The sequence below is a fragment of the Carlito syrichta genome, unplaced genomic scaffold (genome assembly GCF_000164805.1).
Source record: "Carlito syrichta isolate Samal-C Ts95f unplaced genomic scaffold, Tarsius_syrichta-2.0.1 Scaffold314819, whole genome shotgun sequence".
NCBI classification, from domain to species: domain Eukaryota; kingdom Metazoa; phylum Chordata; class Mammalia; order Primates; family Tarsiidae; genus Carlito; species Carlito syrichta.
In genome coordinates, this window is record NW_007258915.1 from 111187 (window position 1) to 122796 (window position 11610).

Sequence of the window (11610 nt, forward strand, 5' to 3'; positions counted from 1 at the left end):
TTTTTATTGGCACAGTGGTTCATGCCTGTAATCCCAGCACTCTAGAAGGCCAAAGTGGGAAAGCTGCTAGAGACCAGGAGTTTGAGACCAGCCTAGGCAACATAGTAAGACTCCATCGCTACAAAAAAATTTAAAAATTAGTTGTGTATGGTGGCATATACTTGTAGTCCCAGCTACTCAGGAGGTTTGTTAAGCAGGAGGATCACCTGAGCCCAGGAGGCCAAAGCTGCGGTGATCTGTGATCATGCCACTGCACTCTAGCTTGGATGTCAGAGTAAGACCAAGACTCAAAAGAAGAGGGAAAAAAATGTATAATTTTAAACAGCGATAACTAAAACCCAGGGTTTCTTGTTCAGGTTGTCTTATCACCCTCCAAAAACTCAAATTAAAAAGAACAGTATTTTTCAAGGAAATAAACAATGAAATAATTGAGGTATTTAAACAAATTTCCAAATGCCTGAAAGTAGACAAAAATGTATGGACAAAGAAAAACTAATAAATTTCAAGAGAAGAAACTCTAGTTTAAAAGACTTATCGGTCTACCTCATGTAGTGCAGGACCTTGTTTAGATCTTACTTCAAACTATAAAAAAAACCTACTGAGGTTATCCGCTTAGGTGATGACACTAAAGAATTATTTATTCTACTAGATGTAACAATGACACCGTGATTATGTTTTTAAAAAGAAGTCCTTATCATTTAGAAATACATGCTGGAACCAGGCGTGGTGGCTCATGCCTGTAATCCCAAAACTTTGGGAGACAGAGGGGAGAGGACGACCTGAGTCCAGGGATTCAAGACCAGTCTGGGCAAACTGGCAAGATCTCATCTCTACAATAAAGCAAAAAATTAGCCAGGCATGGTGGTATGTGCCTGTGATTCCAGCTACTTGGAAGGGTGAAGTGAAAGGATCAACTGAATCCAGCAGGTCGAGGCTGCAGTAGCCGTGAGCATGCCACTGCACTCCAGTCTGGGCAACAAAGTGAGAGTCCTACTAAAAAAAAAAAAAAACCAGGAAGAAAAAAATAGAAATACATGCTGGAATATTTATAGATGAAATAATGATTGAGGTTTAGTTAGAACTAATGGTAGTGAAGAAACAGATAAAACAACAACGGACACACTGCTAACTGTTGAAGCTGCTAAAGCTGATTGGTAAGTATACACAGATTCCATCTACCACTCTCTAGTTTTGCTGTTTGTAACTTTCCAAAACAAAACAGCAATAGAGAAAAAACTGCAACGGCTAGCACTTGGTGGGAGGTGGGCATGCAGTGAACATGAGAGATAAATCATGGTCCCAACAGAATCATGGAGCAGAGATGATCCATGGTTGGAAGGAATGAAGGTCTAGAAAAAGAGGAGTTAATTAAAATTATTTATGTAAGATAGGCCTAGTCATTTAAACCTCTCCTCTTTACTCTTTCTACAAATAAAAAAGGGAGTATGTCTCTGAAAAAACAAATATATCAAGAGAGAACTAGGCAACCCGGGGTGAATGTTAGCCTACTAATTTTGACATTTGTAATATTCCTGGCCTAATACCTAGCTCTCAAACTATTCACAGAAAAGTAGAGCCAAATCCACCAAGTAATGTCATATAACCAAAGCATCTATTTAAGGGACAATCAAGAATTATAAGATGTGAAATAAATAATAAGACACAAAAAAATACTAATATAAAGGAGAAAAACAAAAGATAAAAGAAAAAGTGACCCTTGAGAAAACAGATAATTCAAGGACCAAAAATAATTTTAAAATTCCCTATTTTGTATCCATAAATTAAGAATAAGATACTTTAAAAAATGCCATGATCAACCCTTGGAAATTAAAATAGATTGCCTAAACAGAATAGTCCATACAGAGGTCAAAAAATAAAGGAAATCTCTCTGGACACACAGCAAGAAAACAAAGAGACAGAAAACATAAAAGTCAAAGAAACAGGGACTTCAGGCAGTCCAACATCTAAATAACACAAATTTCAGGAAGAGATAACAGGAAAAAAAAAAAACATGAAGGACAATCTATCAAAAGGAAAGCAGCAGAAACTGTCTCAGAAACAGAGATGCATGAATATTTAAACTAAAATAGTTTATCTTGGACGTAGAAAGATGATCCAAACCTAGATCTATCCTCATATAATTACAGAACACCAAAAACAAAGAAAACATGCTAAAAGCTTGCAATGAGAAATAGGTAATCTATAAGTAACATCTTTGCTGCAATAGATCTACACATGGTTTCCAAAACTTATCTTGTATTTACACTAACCAAAATGCCACTGTCTCTTCTCTCCACTTACCTTTCCTACCTGTCTTTCAAAATCCATTCAAATCTTGCTCCTCTGTATAACGTTTCACAATATCCAAAGTGATCTTACCCACTTCTGCACCTACCACCTGACATTCAATTTACTTCTTAAATTGTTATAGCCAACTATTATATCTTGGAATTTTATTTAAACTGTTGTTTCTCAGAAGATAAGGATACTGTATTATACATATTTTTTTAAATCTTCCAAAAAATCCTGCATCCAGGAAACATCAAATGTCAGGTGGATCTGAAACTAGTTTCTGTGATATATCTTAAATTCATTAGTTGCTTATTTCATATTATCTTTTCCTAAATTTATGAATAAGCTTTACATTTACATCTGTAACTAAAGTTCAAAGGAATTTTAAGAGGAATATCACATAAATGACAAGAGGAGTTTTATTTCAAAACACCCACAAACCTCAACTTATGTTTTCTAATTGCAAAGCACTTATCCTAAACAACAACCAGTACTTTTTATTGCCTGACTGTATACAAGTCAGAAGAACAGCACAAAACAAGACCTTTTGGATGGGGCTGGTGAGGTGGGGATGATATGCTGTCCTAAGTAATAAAACAATTATCTGTGACCAGTATCCATGTTAGTAATAGCCTACTCGTGATCCAGATTGATAGACCTGTACCAACAAAATCTGGGCCTAAAATGTTTACAGGCCAGAATCAAGTTCTAGAGACTGTATCATAATGTAAAAATGCCTAATACCATGCATGACCTTTCAAACTGTTAACACTTCTATGAAGAAATAAAGCATGAGAAACCTAGCTGATTATAGATTATTATAAAGCATTAGTTAAAAATCAAACAAAAAAATAAAACCTAGTTGACTCAACTATTAAAAGAAAGTTTTGGTGTAACCCCCCAGGTCCCCTCCCACTGTGGGAGCTTTTCTATACTCTCAATAAATCCTGCTTTCTAAAAGAAAGAAAGAAAGAAAGAAAGAAAACTTTTTTGTATCCTGTGTTTACTTGCTTTTTTGTTTGGTTTTTTATTTTATTTGCTTGAGTCAGAGTCTCACTCTGCCACCCAGGCTGGAGTTTAGTGTCACACTCATGGTCACTGCAGCCTCGACCTACTGGGCTCAGGCGATCCTTCCACCTCAGCCTTCCAAGTAGCTGAAACTACAAGCACACACCACCACACCCAGTTAACTTTTGATTTTGTAGAGATGAGGTCTCACCAAGTTGCCCAGGCTGGTCTCGAATCCATGGGCTCAGGCAACCCTCTCACCTTGGCCTCCCAAAGTGCTGGGATTACTGGCATGAGCCACCACACCCGGCCATGTTTACTTGTTTATAGTAAAAATAAAGAGATTTTTCTCCATGAATTCCTTATCTATGAGGAAAATCCAAAGGGAAGACACTACAAATATGTGAATGTTTTTCCAGTTCTAATTTAAATCAGGTTGTCTTTCTCCTTGTCTAACAGAGCTTTAAAAAAAAGAAAGAGCTGGTAAATTTGGCAATTACCGCTATATCCCTTCTTTCTTAAGAATTCAAATATATGGTTCAACTAGCAACCAAGGTAACAGAAATGGAGTACATTCAAGAATTAGTTTTGTAACACATTTGTAGTCCCACTACTTGGGAGGCTGAGGCAGGAGAATCCCTTGTGCCCAGTTTGAGGCGAGCATGGGCAAAACAGCAAAATCTCATTTCAGAAACAAGTAAAATAAATAATTAGTTTTGAACTGACTTTCACTAGAAATTCTAGAAAATAAGAAAGGAGGTTCCCAGCCTAGGCAACATAGTGAGACCTCTGCTCTACAAAAAAAAATTTTTAGTTAGTTAGGCATTATAGCATGGGCCTGTAGCCCCAGCTACTCAGGAGGCTGAGGCAGAAGTGATCTGTGATGGTGTTACTATACTCCAGCTTGGCGACAAAGTGAGACCCAGGCAGGACAAGGGAGGGAGGGAGGAAAGGAAATAAATAAAGGAGGTTCTTTTAAGAAGCATTTCCTGGTCAGACTTGGTGGCTCAGCCTGTAATCCCAGCACTTTGGGAGGCCAAGGCGAATGGATTGCCTGAGCTCACAGGTTTGAGACCAGCCCAGGCAACTTGGCAAGACCTGATCTCTATAATACATCAAAAATTAGCCAGGTATGGTAGCGTGTGCCTGTAGTTCTGGCTACTCAGAAGGTGAAGGCGGAAGGATCACCAGAGTCCAGCAGGCTGACGCTGGGGTGGCTGTGAGCTTGCCACTGCCCTCTAGCCTGGGTGATGGTGTGAGACACTGATTCAAAAAAAAAAAAGAGTGTTTCTTTGCTGCTGAAATTCTGATTAATTAAGAAGCACTAAGTTTCTATCTTCAATATAACCCCCAAATGATACATCAAAGAAGGTAAAAAGCTGGGACTCTAGAATGAGCTATGACAAGGAATTTAATTATAAATACTAGTCTAATAAAAATGATAGACAGCATTCTTAGTCAAATAAATTATTACTTTAGTTTGTAAATGAATAACTTTTATTCCCCATAATGTCATAGGTGAAAGCATAAGAGTATACATATACACATACACACTCCTCCCTTCTAGACACTGCAACTTTGAAAATAACATAATATTTTAAGCAAATTGTTACCTTCTAACAATGTGTGACTGTTTGTAAATACAATGCATAACAAATTCTGAAAGAAAATAAAATAGCAATAAAAGTGCTTCTTCAGGAAGAATAAATATATTGAAGTCTAAAAGAGTGTGAAGACAAATTGTGGAGAAATTATTTTAAAATATAAAATAATATATTCTGCCAGTCTTTTTTTTTTTTTTGAGTTGGATTCTCACTCTGTCACCCAGACTGGAGTGCAGTGGCTGCTCCCGGCCACCGCAACCTCGACCTGCTGGGCTCCAGCAATCCTTCCACCTCAGCCTTCCAAGTAGCTGGAACTACAGGCGCGCGCTACCATGCCCGGCTAGTTTTTTTTTTTGATTTATTGTAGAGATGAGGTCTCGCCAAGTTGCCCAAGCGGGTCTCAAACTCATGGGCTCAGGCAATCCACTCACCTCAGTCTCCCAAGGCGCGGGATTACAGGCTGAGTCACCAAGTCTGGTTCTGCCAGCCTTTTAAATCATACCTTTCACCACTAGTTTTGTAGTTCTCAGTACTGGGACTAGCTGAAGGTTATTTTTATGGACATGGATATCCTTAGGGGGATTATTATTTAACATGTCACATCATTTAGATTCAATTGAAGGTTTATGTAAAATATTCTTCTGAAGGTATAATTTCTAATTAACTAAAATGTTTATAATAATATATTCAATGAGATACAATGTCATTTATAATGCCTAATAAAAAATATTCAGCGAATAAATAAAAAATAATCACTGATATTTATACACTCACATATACACAATTGCTTCAATTTACTATGACATGAAAATATTGCAAGAATTTAACTTATTAAGATGGGAATCTGCCAGGCATGATGTCTCACGTCTATAATCCCAGCACTTTGGAAGGCAGAGAGGACTGCCTGAGCCCAGGGGTTTGAGACCACCCTGGGCAACTTGGCAAGATCTCCTCTCTACAATAAATAAAAAAATTAGCTGGGTGTGATGGTGTGTGCCTGTGGTTCCAGCTACTTGAAAGGCTGAAGCGGAAGGATGCCTGAGCTCAGCAAGTCAAGGCTGCGGTGGCCATGAGCATGCCACTACACTCCAGCCTGGGTGACAGAGTGAGATTCCAACTCAAAAAAAAAAAAAAGATGGAAATCTATTTTGTCACCAAGTAAAGGTGAAGATTTGTACTAATTGACAAAGGACAATTAAATTTTCTAAATACAAATTTATAACTTAACTGGGAATCCACAAGGAAAAGTATAAACAATATTCTCAGAATTTAGTAAGAGAGAAATTAAAAACTTATAAATGCATCTGGATCTTCAGCTTTTTCTAAGTAACCTTTAGAAAGGAAAATTGTGTTTACTTACTTAAGACTAGAAAGTCAGAAGCTTTCTATTTAAATTCAAGTAGTAATATCTTAAGTAGCCCATAATAGAAATACCAACATCTCAATATGGAAAAATTCATAAAATACAGTAACTTTAAAACCCTTGCTTGGGTTGGCCTTTTATTTGATTACCAAGAATACTCACATGTGTGGATTTTGAACTCCTGTAGGATTGGGATTCAGAGTAAACCTTGCTGTAGATTTGAAAGGTGGATTTGCAAAATTCAACTTCAGTGCTTTGCGTTTACCTAAGAAATAACAAATAAAAAGTTTCAAGTAGTATAAAAACAGGTATTATTTTGAGGGCATAAAAAGACATACCAAAAAGCAGGAAACCGTGCTTTAACAAATAGTTAATATAGGACAATATTTTGAAAGACAACAAATTTCTCAGAATTAAGAAAAAGTAAATAAAAATTGTCTAAAGTTGTTACTAACCAAATATTACTCACTGAACTGTGATTCAAAAGATACTATGCTCAGGATTCAAGTTTATATTGTTCAGAAGTGTTAACACTTTTGCAAATGAAAATACCACTATAATAATAATGCCTCTACAGATATATTAAAAAATTCTAAAATAGTACCACCTCTTCGGTGTTATACTTTAGTGCCATTAGTTTAATAAAAATAATTTCCTCAATTTCATGTCAACAACTGACTGAAGAATATGATGCATTCCTCAACCATGATAGACTAAAAAAAAATCATAGTACAGTCAACTTCAAGTTACTAACATAGGCATTCCAAATAATTATTTCCTTGAAGTGGTTTCTTTTGGAATAGGATGGGGAAAGTTATCAACTTTTTTTGTTTGTTTTGATTTTTTTTTTTTTTTTTTTGAGTCAGAGTCTCATTCTGCTGCCCAGGCTGGAGTGCAGTGGCACGGTCACGGCCATCGCAGCCTCGACCTGATGAACTCAGGCAATCCTTCCACCTCAGCCTTCCAAGTAGCTGGTACCACAGGCGTGCACCACCACGCCCAGCTAATTTTTTGATTTATTGTAGAGACAAGGTCTCACCATGTTGCCCAGGTTGGTCTCGAACCTGTGACAGGGCTCAGGCAACTCTCTCGCCTCTGCCTCCCAAGATGCTGGAATTACAGGCATAAGTCCCAATACCCACCTAACATTTTTTATTACACAAGTAAAACATACCCATTACAGAAAAGTCAGGCAATTCAGAAAAGATAAACAAAAACATATAAAAGTTTTATATATGCATCTATATAATATATAGGATTTAAAAATTTATATGCACAATAATCCAATTACCCCAAAATAATCAGTTTACTTTCTACTGTAGATTTTCTATACATACAGACCTGTATTTTTCCCTACAACTGAAACCAGACCACGATGCTGTTCTGTAATATGCTTTACTCACTGACCACATTTCTTTCTCTCAATCTTACAAAATCACTTATTTAAGATTTATATGAATACTTTGTAACAAGTTGGAATTTATAGCATTTGCAGTAAATCTTACTTTCAAATTCATATTAGGGATATTTATCCTGCACTCACTCTGCAGTTTATTATATATTTATTAATTACTCAAAGAATATCTTTGCAATCCAAGCACTTTCTCACCTTAGTGTTTTCAGAAGACTTACTAGACAGCTCAAACTGCAGGCATGAGATTTGAAAGTTCTACTGACCCACACTAGTTGGAGAGGACTACAAGGACAAGAGTATATAGTTCTTGGCTATTACTGCTAGAAGAGCTTTCAGGGATGGGCCTTTCTACAGGATTATGTGAATTGCCAAGAAGATCAGACACAACCATTTTCAGAAACAGGGAAAGGACAATATGAATTTTACACATAAATTGCCCTTTCATGTGCCAAGGTCATTTTTATCTGACAGCAAGTAAAAGAAAGGACATTCAAACTACACATGCAAAGAGTACTCTGGAAATAATAGCAGATTTGACAGTATTTTTTTCAAAACCCTCTGTATATTACCAAAAAAACCCTAAATATTTCAAAAAAATAAAATTAAAACCTGGAAAAGTCCTTGCAATATAAAATCTAAACATATTGGCCAGGCATGGTGGCTCACACCTGTAATCCCAACACTCTGGGAGGCTGAGGTGGGAGTACTGCTTGAACCCAGGAACAACACAGCGAGAACTTGTCTCTACCAAAAAAAAAATTAAAAATCTAAGAATCAGCCAGGCATGGTGGCATACACCTGTAGTCCAGATGCTCGGGAGGCTGAGGAGAAGGATAGCCTGAGCCTAGAAGGTCAAGGCTATGAACTCAAAAATAAATCAATAAATACATAAAGATGTCACACAAATCAAGAAAAAGAGAAAGCCTGCTAGGAATATAAACAGTAAAAACAAACTAAGGAAAAAATATATAATAAGGCACTAACATTTAAAACTTTTGCCTATATTGAAATGACAAAGTTTGAAAGTTTTCTCTTACATATACATATACATAATGATAACATGTTAATCAGGATGACTAGGTAAAAGAATCACTAATTCAATAAGTTGTTGGTAGCAAAGTAAATTGATATAACTTTTCTTGTGAGACGTTCAGCAACATACAAGAAAAAATGTTAAAGGAATATGCTTTTTTACTTCCTTGAAATTTATCTTTAAAAAGTATTTAAAGCAAGAAGATATTATTATTCCCAGGTCTTGAAATCTAATGGAATTTGAAGTTCTGGATTTTGAAACTTCTTGGGACTATTGATTCCTTCCTTCCATGTTGTCTCTTTTTTAATTGGAAAGTCATCCAATGCCTATCCCCCTAGTTTCTAGATCCACAAATGTGCCAGAGTGGGTAATACTTAGTCTCACCCACCCCTGAGTTAGATGATTTTGACAATGAGATTTGTGACTTTGGAACTGATGATATTTAGGTGAGATTAGATTGGAGATGATGCTATAATAAGTCAAAACTTTGGATATGTTGGGGTAAGATGTTTCTTGCACATGAGATGGATGTAAATATTTGGAGAACAGCAGGTAGACTGTAGTGGACTGAATGGTGGCCCCCAAAGATACCAGGTTCTAATCCCTGGAGTCTATGAACATTACCCTAATATGGCACAGTGTTTGCAGAAAAGATTAAGGACATTTGTGACCATAATTTGAATGAGTGTAACCTCCACAAAACTCCCTAAATTAAAAGTTGAACACGACCTTACACGTGGTATGCTTGAAACCACCTGGCACATCACCCACAGTCTCCAAATTGTGAAAAACTAATACATGACTAATATAAAATGCAGGACAGACAACAACAGAACAAAGAACCATTATGAAACATCCAAAGAGAAACATCAAAACTGGCCCTTTCTTCAGAAGCCCAATTTGAGGGGACAGCAGCTAACCTTTGTAGACAAATAGGAAAATATATTAATACAATTAAAACTTACTCAGACTGTCTTTTTTATTTTTTATTTGATTTCAATAGCTTTAAGGGTACAAATCGTTTTGGGGTGTATGGCTGTACTGTATAGCGGCAAAGAAGTCAGAACTTTAAGTGCACCCACCACTCACACCTGTGCATGCTATACTTGATAGGTGATTTTTCATCCCTCCATCCCTTCCCCTCACCCCCTTGAGTCCCCAATGTCCATTAAATCATTCTCTATGCCTTTGCAGATCCTGAGTTTAGCTCCCACTTATAAGTGAGAACATGCGATGTTTGTCAAACTGTTTTCTTGAAAATAAATATTTGTATTAAATACAAAGAGAAAAAGATTCTTTTTCAGCATTGCATTCACATTTCAATAAAAACCAAACTGAGGGCTTTAAAAGTCATTTACTTCATAAATGAATACGCAGTTTAACACAATGTAACTTAACTTACATAAATTAGACTTAAGCATACATTATACTTCAGAAACATCTACAATTATCTTGAAAACAGCCCAAATGTATGAGGGGGGACACACAAAAAAACTGGAATTATCTTTTGGAGGGTAGGACCTTTGCAGTACACTGGAAATCTGTTCCTCCAGACCAGACAACCAAAGTTTTTATCTGGAAGTTTTGAGAAAGTTGCATTATGATTTGCAGAAGAAATTTTCTGGCAATCATTTTGTTGTGGCAAACAGGTGACTAGTTCTTCCACCATGACAATGCACCTGCACACCCCATGCTGAGTGCTCAGTTTTTGACTAAAAACAGCATAACTCCCGTAACCCCCTCCTTATTTACCCAATCTTGCCCCATTGACTTTTTTTTTGTTTTCCTAGATGAAAAAAGTCCTCAGAAGAAAATGTTTTGCCGATGGGGAGAAAGTAAACAAACAAACAAACAAAAAAACAGCAGAAACACTAAAAAGTATCAAAATTGACGAGTTCCAAAACTGCTTTGAGCATTGAAAAAAACATTTTAATAGGTGTATTACATCAAACGGAGAGTCTTTGAAGATGACTAAGTTTTAACATGTAAGAATAAATACACAATTTTTAATAAATAAATTCCCGGTTTTTCGAGGGGGTCCCCCTGGTATATTCAGATCACTCTGTAAAAGTTCAAACCTCGCCAAGCAAGTATGACTCAAATACTAAAACTAATGCCAAAGGGTTTAGGATAAAATCAAGTTCCACTGCCTGTTCTCCAACATTTCAAATGATGATCAGTTTAAGATGAACTCAGAGGAGAAAGAAGCAGGTCCCCAAAAGTCAACTGAAGATGACATTCCAGGAAAGTAAAAAGAAGCAGCTTTCACAATATTTAGGAGAGGCTGTTTCTGGTTATCTATAGGCATTAGCTATTTTTTTAAGGCATTTCCTCCTTTCTCATTTACTTTCTCTAAGTACCAGAGCCTCTATGGGGGCTGGCCCTTCTCTCCTCTTCTTCTCTTTCTCAAGGGCCCTCCAAACCTGAAAGGCAATCCTGCACCATGTATTCAGATATCTGTAAAGACAAAAACTAGGAACTAATAGAATATTAATATATCTTTTTCAAAAGCCTGACACAACTTTCACAGGGAAAAAAGGAGAGAAGTGATACTATAAATGACCTGTAAAGATTTTTAGGTGCTCACATAGATTAAAATATTAGTACAACAGGTTTTAAATAAGTGATCAAAATGATATAAACATGTGATTTCAATTCCTAACCAGTCAACACAAGTAAACAGAGCCTCCCCTTAACTATAGCAGAAGAAAAACCAGACACAATTAAATATCTTAAATTATTTACATGGAAGCGGTTTCCTGTGAGAGAGTCTTTGTATACCTTGAGATTAGAGCCTAATATAGAAAACACTTTCAAATGTTTATTAGTCTAGTAATAAATTAGACATAGATAGCCTAGAAAACTCAAGCCCAGCTGGTTAAATTAACTAGAGTAA

At 36.4% G+C, this 11610-nt stretch overlaps 1 protein-coding gene across 1 annotated transcript in view; it reads right to left on the bottom strand.

Moving 5' to 3' along the window:
• Nucleotides 1-6534, bottom strand: part of MAP2K4 (mitogen-activated protein kinase kinase 4) — a 107674-nt gene extending 101140 nt beyond the window's left edge. Inside the window, exon 1 of the mRNA XM_021705918.1 lies at nucleotides 6430-6534. The gene's annotated coding sequence lies outside the window, so the exon portion shown is untranslated. The remainder of the gene's footprint in view (nucleotides 1-6429) is intronic.
• Between the last annotated feature and the right edge of the window lie 5076 nt (nucleotides 6535-11610).